Genomic DNA, 6,000 nt, shown 5'->3' on the forward strand with positions numbered 1-6,000 from the left:
AGCGGCATATCATCCAGTTTGGCCCTCAGATGTGTTTGACACGCTCTTCACAAATCCTAAATGTTGTGTCCTGGTCAACCCACAATAACAGCAGTCATATTTACTTTTCTATATTTTAAAACTAGACTGCACTTGGAATTTTCTTTTCCGCCTGCAGGTGTCAGCCGTTTGCCTTTTTAATACTCTGCAACTGCTATCTAACTGAGAAGGCCTGCTGAGAGATATCACGCTTCATTCCTGAAGAAAGCGGTGGTAAACTGTAAGCAGTGTGTACAGTACTCAAAGACATTGTTCCTGACGAAGTGAGGGACTCAGTGGTGGAGCACCTGCTGTGCCTGCAGAAGGTTCCAAGTTTGATCCCTGACATCTTCAGATACGGCTGGAAAAACTGCTTAAAATCCTGGAGAGACATTGCTGCCAGTCAGTGTTGACAATACTAGTATAGATGCACCTATGCTCTGATTCATTACAGCTTCCTATGCTCCTGACTTACCCATTTATGTTCAGATTTCCAACTCAGCCTTATCTGGAGTGCCTAGGCAAGTTTGCAAAGGGTTTTTAAATGACGCCTATCGCCCAGGTTGAAAATCTATGGAACCTCAACCGGACAAAATCCAAACCAAAGATGTTCTCTCACAGAGGCATCCTATAAGAGAACATCTCATCTTAGCTGGTCTATTAAATTGGGACCAGTGGAGAGAGCTTTTTCAGTGGCTACGGAGGGAAAGTTGCCTTGCCTTGCCTGCTCTTGTATGGCCTCCTACCATTTCGCAAAGATTTTTTGGTTTAGGAAGGCATTTGGATGAGAGCTTCTGATATTGTTTTAATCTTTTCTACCAGCTGATTATCATTATTTCTTTTATTATATTTCTATACCATCCAATAGACAAAGCTCTTTACAGAGATTAAAAACCTTAAAATGCAATATTATGTATAATATAACAATTTAGCTACAAACATATAGAAAGAGCAGACACACGTATACATACACATCGAAACAATATCTCATGACCTGTTTAAAAACCTATCCTGGGTTGATGAGTGAAATATATAGAATATTGGTGGAGAAAGGGTTGATGGATAATTCAGGCAAAATGGTTTGGGAGACAGATTTGAATGTACAAATAGGACAACAGGGCTGGGAGGGACTATGGAAACAAAGAGCGTTGAGAAATATGTCAGTAAGAATAAAAGAATTATTTTAAAATTATATGGAGGTGGTACCTAACTCCGGTTAGATTGAATAAGATAAATAATCAGCAGTCAGCAAACTGTTGGAGAGGATGTGGGGGTAAAGGAACGTATTTACATATGTGGTGGGAATGTAACTATGTTCAAAAATTTTGGAAGATGGTGTTTTTGGAGATTGAAGAAATTGTGGAAATGAAGATAGAACGAACACCAAAAGTTGCATTACTGTCACTATTTGAAGATTTGAACTGTAAAAAGGAAATCAAGGAATTGATAACGAATTTGCTGACTGCAGCAAGATTGATTGTAGCTAGGAACTGGAAGACTCAAGGGGAATATTCTATTGAAGAATGATATAAAGAAGTATGGGATATAGCTATTAATGATAAATTGACAAGTAATATTAAATGGAGAAGAGGTATAGCTAAATCAAATGATTTTGAAGGAATTTGGAAACAGTTCCTAATATTTGTGTTTTCTAAGGGAAGTGGGAAACCACCAGCAGAAGAAAGTATGAGATTCTGGAATCAGGAATGAGATCCCGAGGTGGGGGGTGCACTTGTATGTTAATTTGATTATGTATTTAGATAAGATATTATGTATTCAACGTTTCAATATTATGTAGTATGTTGTTGTTTTTTCTTTATGAGAGGATGTAATGTGTATGTTTAAGTATTGTAGAAAAATAAAATTATTTTAAAAAAACCAAAAAAAAACCCTATCCTATGCTGCCAAACGCCTCGGAGCGAAGGAAAGTCTTAACCTGGCACCAAAAAGATAATGTTGATGCCAGACGGGCCTTGCTGGAGAGTTCATTCCATAATTGGGCGCCGTCACCAACAAGGCCCTAACCCTTGATGCTACCCTCCAAGCCTCCCTCAGAGGAGGCACCTGGAGGAGGGCCTTAGATGATGAGCATAGTGTACGGGTAGGTTCATGCCGGAAGTGGTGGTCTATCAAGTGTTGTATTATTTTGAGGTATTCTTTTCCGCTAATGTTTTAATGATAGTAATGATTCTGCATGGTATGGTGCTTATGATGCTTCCTGTTATGGTATTATTATTATTTTGTATAATAATAAAAATAAATAAATTTATTTCTTATCCTCCTCTCCGTCTGGATCGAGGCGGGGAACAACAATAAGAATAAAATACATAAAACTGAATTAAAAACATAGTAAACATTATAAAAACATCCTAAAATGCCACTGGATAGGCCTGCCGGAATATTGCCATAACAATATTTATTAAAAGCATTTATGAATAAATCTGGACAACAGGCCCTCAACGTGATGTACAATTTAAAACCAAACAATAGAGCCACAACAATATAAAGGCAAAAGCAAAACATTTTTTTGAAACATGGCCAGTATCAGTGGATGGGGAACAGGGCTAGGAGGAGGCTGTTGCACCGTGTCTGCTTATGGGTCCCTGGTTGACACTCTGGCCACTGTGTGAACAGAATAGACTAGATGGACCCTTGGTCTGATCCAACAGGGCTCTTCTTATGTTCTTAATATTAAAATTACATATTTTAAACAAATAATATCCCTTCCCATCCTCACCACCACCACAGACACACATACGGTACCTGCCTAAAGTTGGTTACATGCCATGCTTTCAGAAAATGGTCAGGCAATCCTTTGAGTGGAAAGAAGTTTCCTATGTCTGGAGCATCTTCTTCAGACATCTTTTCCAATTATATTCCTTTGCTGACTAGCCTGTGCATGGATGGCATAGTCAAGAGAGTGTTTGGTTGGGAAAATATGATATTGTTATGGGGTTACTTTCAGAATTTTGTGAATAGGACGCTGTGGGATGAGTTATATTACACCCAACCTTCTTTGGTAAATGTGCACATTTGAGTCCTCCTTTCAAAATAAGAACCATGTTCTCTCTGGGCACTCATCAAGATGCATCCATTTGTGTGTACGCTTTAATTAAAAAGAACTGAATGGGCAGCCTGGGACCTTATATCAGTCTAATCCGTTCTACTGTACAGGGACTGGTTCCTAGCACATTCTCAAATGTCCCTCAGTAATTAATCAGTGTATAAATAGATCCGCCACACACGCACGCACACAAGAAAAGAGCACAGTTTAATTGAACCACGGATCAGGCTGAAAGTGTCTTAATCACAAGGTTTTGGGGAAGGCCCTCAGCGAAACACAATTCGTACAATCGTACATGCACTAGAGACAAACCAGTACTATGCAATCTGTAGGCAGAAGAAAACAGAATGGTGTCGTGTGCCTAGTTTCTGAAATTTTAATTGCTTTCCTTCCCCCAGGTCTGCTTGGAGCTAAAAAGCAAATGTCAATCTGGGAGCCGCGCTCAGATGCTTGCTAAATGGTGCAGAAAACCAAACAAACTGCAAGTTTGTTCCAGTGGACTATATTATCATTTTCCTCCTATAAGTGTCATGAACTCATGAAAGGAGGTTAGGGCTCAACCTAGTGAGCTTATATAGGACTATTTGTGCGCTCATCCGGCAGAGCCCTCTTCAGGCAACGAGGGGGATTGCAGGATGCAATATCAGACCCTACGATAGGCAAGCAGTATGAAGACTCTGGATTGATCAGTCCTGGGATGTGGTCCAGGGACTCCTGCTTCATCAGTAGTATCTACTCTGCTTGCTTCATATTTGTTATTGAGAGAATTGTTGTATTCAGGCATGGTGAATTGGCTGTGTGTGTGCTGATGACTTAAATACTTTCTCCACCCATCCCTTGGCAAAGAAAAGCCCTGCTGCAGGCTTGCATTAAGAACCACGGATAACAAACTTGTTAAGTTACGTATGTGACACCTGAATCAAGGCTCAACAGCAACATAAAAATGGAGGTGAGCTTAAAGGTGAGCTTCCCTTCCCACATTTCCTTCTGGGTTTCTAATTGTCATTTGGAGTATAAATGAAGGGCGAGGTACTAAATAGTAGGGATGTGCTCCGCTCCGATTAGGAGCGTAGAAGCAGTAGCGGATTGGCCTGCTCCGCCTTACCCAGAGGCGGAGTAGGAGCGGACCGCGGACCCCCTAGAAGCAAGGCGAAGAGAAGCGACCATTTTTCGGAGCTCCGAGTTCAGTCGGAGCGCTCCGGTCGCCATCTTGAAAACATTTCGCCATAGGATTGCATTGCGGCAAATAATCGCGCATAACTACGTTGTTTTTGAAGCTATCGTTCTGGAAATTCTTGTGCACAGAGAGTCGTGGATGGGGGTCATTTTGAGACCACTCTCACCTCTCTGCGTGCTGTGGTTCACGTGCAATATTTTTTTAAAAATCGGGTCAACCGCGGGGCTCAAACTGCGTTTCGGCTTTTCGCCCATAGGATTGCATTGAGGGAAAGAATCGGGGATAACTGGGGGGGGGTTTAAGCTATCGTTCTGAAAATTCTTGTGCACAGAGAGTCGTGGATGGGGGTCATTTTGAGACCACTCTCAACTTTCTGCATCGTACGGGTCGCGGGCTAGAAGTTTTTTAAAAATAGGGTCAACCGCGGGGCTCCGTTTCGGCTTTTCGCCCATAGGATTGCATTGAGGGAAAGAATCGGGGATAACTGGGGGGGGGTTTAAGCTATCGTTCTGAAAATTCTTGTGCACAGAGAGTCGTGGATGGGGGTCATTTTGAGACCACTCTCAACTTTCTGCGTGCTGTGGTTCACGTGCAATATTTTTTAAAAAATCGGGGTTTGGGTTTTTTTTATTTTTTTATTTTTATTTTTTTGGAAGCGATGACAGGCACATTCAACTCCCAATCCTGATGAGAATTGATCTCCTCAGAAAGCATCCTCCTCCAATCCCAGCGTTGGAGGGGGGACTAAGGCAGACCCACCCTGAGAACTTTCTGTTTTGTGTCTCTTTGTGGGTTGGCGTTCGTGGAGGGAACACTTAGTTAGTTAGTGCTCCTGCTTTGGACTTTGGAGATAGATTAGGATAGGTTTAGTTTGGCGTGTGTGTGTGTTTGTTTGCTTCTTTCTGACTTGTAGCTTAGTTTGCCCTGTGTTTTCCCCTTACTTTGATTTAATATAAACTTTATTTTTGAATTTTGGAGTGTGTGTTTGGGTTGGTTGGGTTGGTTGCCCCCCCCCTTCCCTGTATTAAAGCCTGACTGTTCTGCTTTTGTGAAAGCTTTCTTTTGAAAGCATACACACAGTTTTTGTCCCATTTCCCTACATTTATATTCTTAAACATATTTTATTATATTCTTTCACATAGTCCATTAGTATATATTCTCATACATATTATATTAGTATTCATATTTTGTTCTTCTTATAGTAGTGGTTGGTTCTTTTCCCCCCTCCCCTCTCTTAAATCCTGATTGTGTTTCCTTCTATCTTCTATACCAAATATACCAAAAAAATTGGATTCTCTTTTTCTTCTCTGTGTAACTTCGACGGAGTGGGCTGCTTTTGTCAAGTTCAACAGGCAGCCACAGATTGAGCATTTTGGGGAAAGCATACGCACACCATTTCCCTATTCTTAAACATATTATTATTATATTCTTTGACATAGTCTTAGTAGTCTATTAGTATACATTCTCATACATATTATAGTAGTGGTTGGTTCTTTTCCCCCCTCCCCTCTCTTAAATCCTGATTGTGTTTCCTTCTATCTTCTATATACCAAATATACCAAAAAAATTGGATTCTCTTTTTCTTCTCTGTGTAACTTCGACGGAGTGGGCTGCTTTTGTCAAGTTCAACAGGCAGCCACAGATTGAGCATTTTGGGGAAAGCATACGCACACCATTTCCCTATTCTTAAACATATTATATTATATTCTTTGACATAGTCTTAGTAGTCTATTAGTATACA

Source organism: Elgaria multicarinata, chromosome 7, assembly GCF_023053635.1.
Source record: "Elgaria multicarinata webbii isolate HBS135686 ecotype San Diego chromosome 7, rElgMul1.1.pri, whole genome shotgun sequence".
Lineage (NCBI taxonomy): Eukaryota > Metazoa > Chordata > Lepidosauria > Squamata > Anguidae > Elgaria > Elgaria multicarinata.